Source organism: Chiloscyllium punctatum, unplaced genomic scaffold (assembly GCF_047496795.1).
Source record: "Chiloscyllium punctatum isolate Juve2018m unplaced genomic scaffold, sChiPun1.3 scaffold_278, whole genome shotgun sequence".
NCBI lineage: Eukaryota > Metazoa > Chordata > Chondrichthyes > Orectolobiformes > Hemiscylliidae > Chiloscyllium > Chiloscyllium punctatum.
Window position 1 is genome coordinate 300,935 of NW_027310012.1, and position 13,217 is coordinate 314,151.

A 13,217-nucleotide genomic window follows, 5' to 3' on the forward strand; every position below is an offset into this window, starting at 1 on the left:
TTGTTACTATGTTGAGAAACTGCCTTTTAGATTGAAGTGAACAGAAACTGCATTTCTAATAAGCACCATGGAATTGAGCAAAATTTATTGAGTCGCTTCTCGTCGATTCCCACACAGGTTTCCAACTCAGTTGCTATCCATGTGGCTGATGTCCAGGAGTGAACATCTCTGCAGCAAATTGCACGGTTAGGGTAAAAGGCAAGGAAAGTGTCATCTAGAACTGGCTCCGAGGTCAGAGCATCGTCACAATGTGATCTGTCGCTCTCGAATAGGAATGCGACCTCCGGTTTTAGGGTGGAGTACATTGTTTGGGACTCTTTTTCTGCAAAACAGGCACAGTGACTGAAATTACGCTGCACGGTATGATGTGGAACACGGCTTTGTGCATTTTCCCTGTAGTCCGGTGTGCTTCATGTTCCGTGTAAACGTGAAACTTGCCCTGTTTCAAGCAATGGGTGAAATCATTTAGCAAAGCAGGAATCGAAATTGCAGTAATGTCAAGCAGCTCGTGGTTATTTGACCAAATCATAACCGAACATATATTCTCACAGATACATTTGGAGCTGAAAGGAGTCTGAGAAGATAGACTCAGCTTACCATTGATTTTTGTCTGGATTGATGGGCTCTCATTATCTGCTGCGAAATTGATATTGTAGACGGGCACATCCCAGCAGCTGTGCGAGTCGGAGAGGGATCATGGAACCATTTTCATGTGACTTGGCATCTGTTGTTATGCAGGAGAGCACAGTTGGAAACGCAAGAAAATGGTGCGCGCGGCCGGCTGGTAGTGTGGCCGAGCGGTCTAAGGCGCTGGATCCAGGTTCCTGTCTCGAAAGGGGCGTGGGTTCGGATCCCACCACTGCCATTTCTGCAGATCAACTCCAACGCTGCAGCTTGTTAAAATGCTGTTTCTGTCCCCACTGTATTGATGTTGAAAACAAAAGTAAAATGGCTTTGCTTCCCGGGGAATTAACTGTGGTGTGGGATAGTGCCGAATATTTCAAAGTGTCTCTGTCTGTCATGATCGTGTTCGCCTCCCGCGCAGAAAATCGCAAGCAGCTGTGCTGTTCCAGGCAAGTTGAGCTTGTACTGGAACCGAATGGAGACCGGTATTTCATCGCTGTTGTGAAACAAAGTTCTTGGGTGACTCGACTCGTCGTTATTCGGTTTTTCGGCCAATGGGAAAATCGTTCCAACGAATTTCGATGTGATATGTTGTTGAATTTTTCCCATTTCCTTCGTTTCCGTCCTGGAGACATCGGAAGGGAAAGGTAATCTAATCGAGACTGTGATTGGTGAAATTCACTTTTTATGGACCATTCTTATTAGGTTCTTTCTTTCACTCTTTTCAGTATTGTCTGGGAAGTGGTGGTTCCCTAAGGCTGCAGCATGTGTGAAAGAGTAGTTTGGAATTGTCCTGTTGTTAGTTGTGAGATTACTTTATAAATCATGCCCTCGGACTGTCTCACATTTAGCATTCATGCATCTCTGTGTCTGAAAATGCATTAGGTATGCCAGCTTTGTTTGCGTTCCGTGTGAAATGCTTTCTGTTTTGCGATTCGCTCAATACTTTACGAGTTAACATCGTTTCTGAGGAAACTGCCAGCTGCAAAAGTCCTTAACTGAGGATCTGGGAAAATTTCACAGAGTATGGTCAGTCGGAGCAAAAGTAAGGAAGTCGTTCCTTTCTGCAGTGTTTCGCAATACTACCTTTCCCGTGAGCATCGAACACAGTAAAGGATTGTGCCACAGACTGCGACGGCAAGCTCCGCTAAAAAGTAATCCTTTAAAGCAGGTGTAAGCAACACAACGTTTTTGGGGGACACCGCGTGGAAACATATCCTTCGGTGTATCTCGTCCATGCTCAGCGCATAGCCAAATATAAACAAGTCCGCTTCCCCAGTATTTGGCCCCAAACCCTCTCAACCCATCCTATCCAGAAACTCATGCAATTTTCTGAGCCTCCTCCGCTTCCTCTGGTAGCTCATTCCATACACGCACAACCTTCTGTGTGGGAAATGTGCCTCAGGTCCTTTGTCAATTTCAGCCCACTCACCTTAAACCTATGCTCTCGAGTTTTCAACTCACCCCAACTTGGGTAAAACACGTAAATACTCAGTTTCCAACCCTTCCATTAGATCATGTCGCAGTCGTTACGCTGCAGGGAAAGTCGTCCCAGCCTAGTCCACCTCGCCCTACGGTCCAAACATTGACCACATCCTTGTCTATATTTTATCATCAATTTCACGAGTCTTTTTTTATGTTTTGAAGATGTCAATTACGCTGGACAACAACGAGCTGTTGGAAACAGAAAGGTGAAACGAAGAATGGCTTCAACTTTCAGTGCTGGATGCCCCTGAGCTGCCGGACGGGCGGCTGCGGCTTGTTTCTGTAGTGTAGATGTCATCACGTTCGCCTCACGCGCGAAAGGTCCCCAGTTCGAAACTGGGCAGAAACTGCTTTGTTCTTCAACGGCAGCCTTTTACATGGGCAAGAACGGTGCTTTCTTGCTTGCTTTCCCATCTGCAAACCTGCCTTCGAAGTTGCTTGAACAAATCTGCTCGCGTAGTGAAATGTAATGCAATTCCATTTAATGACTGTGCAAAGAATTGTAAAGTTTTAATCCAAACTGGTTCTGATCATATGCAATTCTGTTTGAGAGTGTAGTTACCCCCTTCTGATTCTTCTACGAAAAGCAGTACCGCATTTGCATTCGTTGCGCAGGCGGCTCGGTTCAAAGACAGGGAAGAAGCTGATGCGCTGGTGTCACAGTGCACCACGGATTCCTGAACTTGTCTGTCTGTTAAATGTCCCCCAAAGGCGTCTCTGAAAGGCCTCGTTTGGAAGCTGTCTGTCGTTATTCAACGTACGAGAATTGGCACCAGAGGTCCTGAATCATGTTTTGGAGCAGTTCGCACTTGAGTGGCTGTTTCAATCAGCAACAGCAATGAAAGACATTACACTCTCAGAGGAAACTCTGGACCTGTGCTTTCATGGTGTCGCTAGTATTAAGGTGCGCCAGAGACCTAAGCCACGTTGGAACTGAAACGGAGGAATCGACAGAGAGGTTACAGAATGACATCGCATCCATTTGGTATTCTTGAAATCACTGAGGAGCAGGAAAATGTAAACGGGGAAGTCGAGTGGGGAAGTCAGGCAGTTGCAGCTCTGGAGAAACTCCTTCTTTGTGACTCACTCAGCAACCAGACACGTGAAGGTGACTCAGAGGCGTGAGAGCTCTTCACATCGAGAACAAAAAGCAATCAAGGGCAGTTAGCACCTCTTCCGGAGTGGGGGTGGGGTGAGGTAATTACCTTTTGACTTTGTTACTATGTTGAGAAACTGCCTTTTAGATTGAAGTGAACAGAAACTGCATTTCTAATAAGCACCATGGAATTGAGCAAAATTTATTGAGTCGCTTCTCGTCGATTCCCACACAGGTTTCCAACTCAGTTGCTATCCATGTGGCTGATGTCCAGGAGTGAACATCTCTGCAGCAAATTGCACGGTTAGGGTAAAAGGCAAGGAAAGTGTCATCTAGAACTGGCTCCGAGGTCAGAGCATCGTCACAATGTGATCTGTCGCTCTCGAATAGGAATGCGACCTCCGGTTTTAGGGTGGAGTACATTGTTTGGGACTCTTTTTCTGCAAAACAGGCACAGTGACTGAAATTACGCTGCACGGTATGATGTGGAACACGGCTTTGTGCATTTTCCCTGTAGTCCGGTGTGCTTCATGTTCCGTGTAAACGTGAAACTTGCCCTGTTTCAAGCAATGGGTGAAATCATTTAGCAAAGCAGGAATCGAAATTGCAGTAATGTCAAGCAGCTCGTGGTTATTTGACCAAATCATAACCGAACATATATTCTCACAGATACATTTGGAGCTGAAAAGAGTCTGAGAAGATAGACTCAGCTTACCATTGATTTTTGTCTGGATTGATGGGCTCTCATTATCTGCTGCGAAATTGATATTGTAGACGGGCACATCCCAGCAGCTGTGCGAGTCGGAGAGGGATCATGGAACCATTTTCATGTGACTTGGCATCTGTTGTTATGCAGGAGAGCACAGTTGGAAACGCAAGAAAATGGTGCGCGCGGCCGGCTGGTAGTGTGGCCGAGCGGTCTAAGGCGCTGGATCCAGGTTCCAGTCTCGAAAGGGGCGTGGGTTCGGATCCCACCACTGCCATTTCTGCAGATCAACTCCAACGCTGCAGCTTGTTAAAATGCTGTTTCTGTCCCCACTGTATTGATGTTGAAAACAAAAGTAAAATGGCTTTGCTTCCCGGGGAATTAACTGTGGTGTGGGATAGTGCCGAATATTTCAAAGTGTCTCTGTCTGTCATGATCGTGTTCGCCTCCCGCGCAGAAAATCGCAAGCAGCTGTGCTGTTCCAGGCAAGTTGAGCTTGTACTGGAACCGAATGGAGACCGGTATTTCATCGCTGTTGTGAAACAAAGTTCTTGGGTGACTCGACTCGTCGTTATTCGGTTTTTCGGCCAATGGGAAAATCGTTCCAACGAATTTCGATGTGATATGTTGTTGAATTTTTCCCATTTTCTTCGTTTCCGTCCTGGAGACATCGGAAGGGAAAGGTAATCTAATCGAGACTGTGATTGGTGAAATTCACTTTTTATGGACCATTCTTATTAGGTTCTTTCTTTCACTCTTTTCAGTATTGTCTGGGAAGTGGTGGTTCCCTAAGGCTGCAGCATGTGTGAAAGAGTAGTTTGGAATTGTCCTGTTGTTAGTTGTGAGATTACTTTATAAATCATGCCCTCGGACTGTCTCACATTTAGCATTCATGCATCTCTGTGTCTGAAAATGCATTAGGTATGCCAGCTTTGTTTGTGTTCCGTGTTAAATGCTTTCTGTTTTGCGATTCGCTCAATACTTTACGAGTTAACAGCGTTTCTGAGGAAACTTCCAGCTGCAAAAGTCCTTAACTGAGGATCTGGGAAAATTTCACAGAGTATGGTCAGTCGGAGCAAAAGTAAGGAAGTCGTTCCTTTCTGCAGTGTTTCGCAATACTACCTTTCCCGTGAGCATCGAACACAGTAAAGGATTGTGCCACAGACTGCGACGGCAAGCTCCGCTAAAAAGTAATCCTTTAAAGCAGGTGTAAGCAACACAACGTTTTTGGGGGACACCGCGTGGAAACAGATACTTCGGTGTATCTCGTCCATGCTCAGCACATAGCCAAATATAAACAAGTCCGGTTCCCCAGTATTTGGCCCCAAACCCTCTCAACCCATCCTATCCAGAAACTCATGCAATTTTCTGAGCCTCCTCCGCTTCCTCTGGTAGCTCATTCCATACACGCACAACCTTCTGTGTGGGAAATGTGCCTCAGGTCCTTTGTCAATTTCAGCCCACTCACCTTAAACCTATGCTCTCGAGTTTTCAACTCACCCCAACTTGGGTAAAACACGTAAATACTCAGTTTCCAACCCTTCCATTAGATCATGTCGCAGTCGTTACGCTGCAGGGAAAGTCGTCCCAGCCTAGTCCACCTCGCCCTACGGTCCAAACATTGACCACATCCTTGTCTATATTTTATCATCAATTTCACGAGTCTTTTTTTTATGTTTTGAAGATGTCAATTACGCTGGACAACAACGAGCTGTTGGAAACAGAAAGGTGAAACGAAGAATGGCTTCAACTTTCAGTGCTGGATGCCCCTGAGCTGCCGGACGGGCGGCTGCGGCTTGTTTCTGTAGTGTAGATGTCATCACGTTCGCCTCACACGCGAAAGGTCCCCAGTTCGAAACTGGGCAGAAACTGCTTTGTTCTTCAACGGCAGCCGTTTGCATGGGCAAGAACGGTGCTTTCTTGCTTGCTTTCCCATCTGCAAACCTGCCTTCGAAGTTGCTTGAACAAATCTGCTCGCGTAGTGAAATGTAATGCAATTCCATTTAATGACTGTGCAAAGAAATGTAAAGTTTTTATCCAAACTGGTTCTGATCATATGCAATTCTGTTTGAGAGTGTAGTTACCCCCTTCTGATTCTTCTACGAAAAGCAGTACCGCATTTGCATTCCTTGCGCAGGCGGCTCGGTTCAAAGACAGGGAAGAAGCTGATGCGCTGGTGTCACAGTGCACCACGGATTCCTGAACTTGTCTGTCTGTTAAATGTCCCCCAAAGGCGTCTCTGAAAGGCCTCGTTTGGAAGCTGTCTGTCGTTATTCAACGTACGAGAATTGGCACCAGAGGTCCTGAATCATGTTTTGGAGCAGTTCGCACTTGAGTGGCTCTTTCAATCAGCAACAGCAATAAAAGAAATTACACTCTCAGAGGAACCTCTGGACCTGTGCTTTCATGGTGTCGCTAGTATTAAGGTGCGCCCCGAGACCTAAGCCACGTTGGAACTGAAACGGAGGAATCGACAGAGAGGTTACAGTATGACATCGCATCCATTTGGTTTTCTTGAAATCACTGAGGAGCAGGAAAATGTAAACGGGGAAGTCGAGTGGGGAAGTCAGGCAGTTGCAGCTCTGTAGAAACTCCTTCTTTGTGACTCACTCAGCAACCAGACACGTGAAGGTGACTCAGAGGCGTGAGAGCTCTTCACATCGAGAACAAAAAGCAATCAAGGGCAGTTAGCACCTCTTCCGGAGTGGGGGTGGGGTGAGGTAATTACCTTTTGACTTTGTTACTATGTTGAGAAACTGCCTTTTAGATTGAAGTGAACAGAAACTGCATTTCCAATAAGCACCATGGAATTGAGCAAAATTTATTGAGTCGCTTCTCGTCGATTCCCACACAGGTTTCCAACTCAGTTGCTATCCATGTGGCTGATGTCCAGGAGTGAACATCTCTGCAGCAAATTGCACGGTTAGGGTAAAAGGCAAGGAAAGTGGCATCTCGAACTGGCTCCGAGGTCAGAGCATCGTCACAATGTGATCTGTCGTTCTCGAATAGGAATGCGACCTCCGGTTTTAGGGTGGAGTACATTGTTTGGGACTCTTTTTCTGCAAAACAGGCACAGTGACTGAAATTACGCTGCACGGTATGATGTGGAACACGGCTTTGTGCATTTTCCCTGTAGTCCGGTGTGCTTCATGTTCCGTGTAAACGTGAAACTTGCCCTGTTTCAAGCAATGGGTGAAATCATTTAGCAAAGCAAGAATCGAAATTGCAGTAATGTCAAGCAGCTCGTGGTTATTTGACCAAATCATAACCGAACATATATTCTCACAGATACATTTGGAGCTGAAAAGAGTCTGAGAAGATAGACTCAGCTTACCATTGATTTTTGTCTGGATTGATGGGCTCTCATTATCTGCTGCGAAATTGATATTGTAGACGGGCACATCCCAGCAGCTGTGCGAGTCGGAGAGGGATCATGGAACCATTTTCATGTGACTTGGCATCTGTTGTTATGCAGGAGAGCACAGTTGGAAATGCAAGAAAATGGTGCGCGCGGCCGGCTGGTAGTGTGGCCGAGCGGTCTAAGGCGCTGGATCCAGGTTCCAGTCTCGAAAGGGGCGTGGGTTCGGATCCCACCACTGCCATTTCTGCAGATCAACTCCAACGCTGCAGCTTTTTTGTTAAAATGCTGTTTTTGTCCCCACTGTATTGATGTTGAAAACAAAAGAAAAATGGCTTTGCTTCCCGGGGAATTAACTGTGTTGTGGGATAGTGCCGAATATTTCAATGTGTCTCTGTCTGTCATGATCGTGTTCGCCTCACCGCGCAGAGAATCGCAAGCAGCTGTGCTGTTCCAGGCAAGTTGAGCTTGTACTGGAACCGAATGGAGACTGTTACTTCATCGCTGTTGTGAAACAAAGTCCTGGGGTGACTCGATTCGTCGCTATTTGTTTTTTTGGCCAATGGGAAAATCATTCCAACGAATTTCGATGTGATATGTTGTTGAATTTCTCCCATTTCCTTCGTTTCCGTCCTGGAGACATCGGAAGGGAAAGGTAATCTAATCGAGACTGTGATTGGTGAAATTCACTTTTTATGGCCCATACTTATTAGGTTCTTTCTTTCTCTGGGAAGTGGTGGTTCCCTAAGGCTGCAGTATGTGTGAAAGAGTAGTTTGGAATTGTCCTGTTGTTAGTTGTGACATTACTTTATAAATCATGCCTTCGGACTGTCTCACATTTTGCATTCATGCATCTCTGTGTCTGAAAATGCATTAGGTATGCCAGCTTTGTTTGTGTTCCGTGTTAAATGCTTTCTGTTTTGGGATTCGCTCAATGCTTTACGAGTTAACAGGGTTTCTGAGGAAACTTCCAGCTGCAAAAGTCCTTAACTGAGGATCTGGGAAAATTTCACAGAGTATGGTCAGTCGGAGCAAAAGTAAGGAAGTCGTTCCATCCTCACCGACTTATAACTCTTATAGTTCCTCACACTATCTCACCTCTTCCATTCCCATCTGTGCTAGAGATCTCTAAAATTTCTTTATTCTTGTTTAAACTTCTGATCACCTAAAATCTCTCACTTTTTTAATTTGTAAGCCCTTCAGTTTCTGTAACTCTCCATATAACTGTATTCAATGACAGCACTGGTTCCCTTCCTTAAATCTCTATAATTACAATTGTTGCGTGTGCTAAATTGGCACTTTTCATCATCCTTATCCATCTCGGGACTTCCAGCCCCTACAATCCCCACTCTTTAGAATGCTCCCATTGTCTGCACCTCCTCATGTCCTGAGGGTCATTGAACACCACCAGTGCTCCAAACGTTTATATTCCCTCCAGTTACTGCAAGTCTTCTAACTCTTTCACAACCAACAGTCTCCAGTAGCATACACTTGTTGACGGTCAATTTGCATTTGTTGAAGTCTAACATCTGTGTAAGCAGCTCAGAAAAAGCCCTTTAGACTCTACAAATCTCCGTCATGAACAAGCCACTATCTCTCTATTTCCTTTGCCTTCTTCAATGTCTGGAACTCTCACTGTTTATTCCAGTAACCTGCTTTAGTTGCTGCAGGTCTGCCTAGCTCCCAGATGAACTGTTCCATCCGATATAGCTCGCTCAATCACTGCAATACCCTCTGCTTTGTCTAATCCTCCTCTTTTCCACCATCTTCCAGGCACAACGACGATCCTGTAAGAGAACAGTATGGAATGAGATGTTATAAATCTTAGCTGAGGTTTGAGGCCTACCATTACCTGGGAGTCACAAGGGGAGACAACCTGAGAGAGAGCAGCACAGAACCGACGAATATAAATCAGCAGTGAGGATCGAGGCCGATTGAGATTTGAAGTTGGAGAAACAGCAGAGCAGGAAGCTGGAAACCAACACCGAGTCACAGAGGGAGTGACCATGTGAGGGAACAACTTGGGGCAGGAGCTTGATGCTAACTCACACCTGGGAGTTACAGAGGCAGCAAAGTGGGAGGATATAAATCAGCACTGAGGATCGAGTCCTAGTCGTATCTGGGAGTCACAGAGACGGTGATCCTGTGAGGGATCAGAGTGGAGTGGGAGCTGGAGGATTACACGTCCCTGGGATTCACAGAGAGAGTGACCCTGTGAGGGAGCAGAGTGGAGTGGGAGCTGGAGCATTACACGTCCCTGGCAGTCACAGAGACGGTGACCCTGTGAGGGAGCAGAGTGGAGTGGGAGCTGGAGGATTACACGTCCCTGGCAGTCACGGAAATAACTTTCTGCTGCTGGAATCTGCATGCATTGAGTTTGAAAGAAGTGCAAGCGCCATCACAGAAAAAGCTGTAAGTTCATTATCTGATTAATACACCGTTATTGGCGACTTTCAGTTAATTGCTATAAGTTAGCAAATTTATTTTTTGAACTTCTGAAATCAGGGTTGAACACAGAAATAAGAGGGAGAAGTGAAATTCTCAGCCAATATAATAAATAAACCTGAGTAGACCACATTGGAATAAGGGACTTAACCATATTGTTATTTCCCTGATTTAATTTCATTCTTAATAATTAATTAAGTTACTCCAGATGTTGCATTTTACGACATTGCAAGACATGTTTGCCAGATGGAAAATGTGTTCTGTTACATTGGGAAGTCATAGCCCCTGCTTGTTCCCTAGATGGACACTGGGTCATGGAGCTCAGACAGGGACTGGAGACTCTATGGGACAAATGAGATGCTGAGAATTAGGATGGATAGCACACACAGAGAGCAGATCACCCTGCATACATAACGGCCTGGAAGAAGGGAGGGTCTGTGGGTCAAGACAATCGAAGGGAAACATTCAGGGAATGGAAGAATATCCTGATATCTCCCTCCCAATAAAGTGTCCCAGTTTGGGAGCTGATGAAGGTGTAGGCTGCTCAAGGGAGGGCAGTCAGAGCCATATCTGTGGTACCACAAGCAGCCTGACTGTACAGGTGGGGAGGGAGAAGGAAGGAGGAGCAATAGGCACAGGGGAGTCAGGAAAGTGAAGAAGGTGTCAGTGTTTCTGTAATTCCAGGAGAGTGGGGTTAAGAATGTCACGGTGGCTGCAGGACATACGTCTGCGGGACAGTGAGCAGTCAAATGTCATGTTCATGTTGGTAGGAATGACCTGGGTAGGAAGGGTGAAGTGGTCTGGGCATCAGAATTTAGGGAGCTCCGTGGATGGTTAGCAAGCCGGTCCGCAAATGTAACAATCGCTGGAATACTCCCAGTTCCGTGTCCAACTGAGAACAGGACTCGGAGTTTTAGGTCGATGAGAGTGTGACTGAAATGGTTATGCTGCAGGACGGGCTTCAGATTCCTAAGACATTGGGACAGCAACTGTACAAACTGGATGGGCTAACGTGACAGAGCTGGGACTGAATTTCTTACGGGGTGTTTGGGACGGATTGAAAATAACTTGGCGTGTGCTTAGGATCCAAAAAGGAATAGTAGAGGAGACTACCAGAATTCTCAAAATAATGGGAGATACAGTTGGTACTAATTTACAACAACAAGTTTATCAGTGGAAGATGGAGTGAGAAAGAAAGCCTTAATCTGAGGTACTCTGCATAGACATGAATATTCGGAGTTTGGAGAATTCCAGATGCAGATTGGTGTGTGGGAATCTGATAGACTGATCACCGAGAGTTGGCTCAAGGAATGGCAGGACTGGGTGTTAAATATTGCTGAGTATAAAGGATTCTAAAATGATAGAAGGGAAGGAAAGCGATGAAGGTAGAAGCATTGGTTTAGATTAGAGTTAGTTAAGGCATCCAAGAGAAAGAGGATCCGTCCAAGGACAGAATGAATTTGGCTGGAGCTACAGAACAACAAATGTACACTTACACTGTGAGGTACAGTCTGTCGACCAGCAACGAAAGAAATGTTGGAGAGAATAAATATGCAGGATCTTATGAGAGCGATGATAATAATACAGATCGGTTATACTGAGAAACTTAATGTTTCCAGATACTGGTGGTGAAGGTTCACGAGGGTCAAGTGTTCCTGGATTACATGGAGGAGAGCTCACTGAAGGAGGATGTATCCAGCCCAAGAGAGCATGTACTGTTGGACTTGGTCCTTGGGAAAGAGGTGGGGCAAGTGGATCCAGTGTCAGTAGGGCAACGTTTTGGGGTGCAGTGATCATTTTATTGTAAAGTTCTGGATGATGGTAGAGAATGATATGCAATAATTGAGAGTGAGAAACATTAGTTGACTGAGAGCAGCCTTCAATGGAGCAAGAATGAAACTGGGAAATTTTCAACAAGGCCAGAGAAATGGTTGCTTTAAATAGTGCGAACCAGGTCAGATGTAGCTGTCATTATGGAGATGTGGCTGCAGTGTGACCATTTATACAGAAAGGATAAATAGGCCAACACAGTGAAGTAGCATTGTGGATAAAGGATGGGATCAGTATTATTGTGATGGTAATCAATTCACACACTACTCCTCCCTGCCCTCACCCCTCATCCCTGCGTATTAATCCAATCAGATACTGGTAAACTTTGAAAACTTCAGAAAATAGCACAGTATAGAAGTGATGACTCTGTCCACTATCTGCATTGGACGAGATGTAACGTTGTTTTGAAAGCCCTAGTTCTGTCTCCCAGGACACTGTAGGACGTCAGGTGCAGATCCCGGTACCTCTTTCAAATGGTTTGAGAGTTTCTGCATCTACTCCGATTCTATGTGTGACTCCCAGATCCTGACCATACTCTGGGTGAAATAACAACTTTCCTCATCACTTGTCTAATATTTCAACCAATTACATTAAATATTTGCCACTGGTAACTGAGCTCTCCAAAGGAACAAGGTATTCTCTCACTTTCTACCCATGTCCCTGACAATATGTGCACCCCAATCAAATCGCCTCGCACAATCCTCCATTCCAATCTTTCCTCATAACTGCACTTCCACAGTCACAGGGTAACGGATCTCCTCTGTACACTCCAGTCCAATTCCATCCTTCCATGTGATAAGGTGAGCAGAACTGCACACAGTCCTCAAGCTGTAACTGAACCCATTATGTATACAGTTCCAGCATAAGTTTCCTGTTCTGAAATTCTGCACTTTGGCTGACAGAGGAAATGATGCCATTTGCTCCATTAACAAGATTATTGGTGTTTCCAGCTACCATCATTTATCTGCCCACACTGACCATGCTCTCTATTTTGTATTCCTCTCTTTTATTGATGTCCCCAAATGCCTTGCCTTGCACTTCTCTGGGTTTTTTTGCTTCATTCACCTGGACCCCATAGTTTCTGGTTTTAAACAGTCTGCCATGGGATCTTTCGTTAAATCCAAGTAAGTCACATGCAGTTACAAGTTACTGCCTCAAACCGACACAGTCGGATTAATTACACACGCTCTTCCTTGAACAAATCCAGACCGCCTGCCCTGGAGTCCCTGGGACTTCCTCAGTGACCGTTTATCCACTGTCTCAGAATTCCAGCCGTGACCTATTCAGTCAGTCCCTTGCTCCACATTAAAAAAAGTTGCGGTATAAGCCATTCTCCTGTCCTCCGGCATCATCCCTGCATCCAGTGAGGATGTATAATGTAGGTAACTATAAGGCAGGAGTTTTTCCACGGCTCCTTTTAATATTCTGGAACATCGTATTACCCCTATTTTAAGTATTTGAATCTCCTGCATAATTCTCCGCTCCAAGTTTGTTGCTGCCAATATTTTATCCCTATTTTGATTCAGACAGACAGAGGCCTAACCCATTTTATGATTTGGTCAAGTCTCATTTTATTCGGGTTTCATGGAGGGTTTCGCTCCACAAGGTGAATTGCATTTTCTCATGATACCATCCCCAATCTGCCTCATTAACTATCTCCCTGCCCGTGAAGT

General features: G+C 45.4%; 2 non-coding genes across 2 annotated transcripts; both read left to right on the plus strand.

Annotated features, from left to right (window-relative positions):
* The first annotated feature begins 4,106 nt into the window (after window positions 1-4,106).
* trnal-cag (transfer RNA leucine (anticodon CAG)) lies at window positions 4,107-4,188 on the plus strand. The gene has a single exon. It is a non-coding gene; the product is annotated as a tRNA-Leu (tRNA).
* Window positions 4,189-7,431: 3,243 nt separating this feature from the next.
* On the plus strand, window positions 7,432-7,513 carry trnal-cag (transfer RNA leucine (anticodon CAG)). Its single transcript has one exon. It is a non-coding gene; the product is annotated as a tRNA-Leu (tRNA).
* Window positions 7,514-13,217: the final 5,704 nt, after the last annotated feature.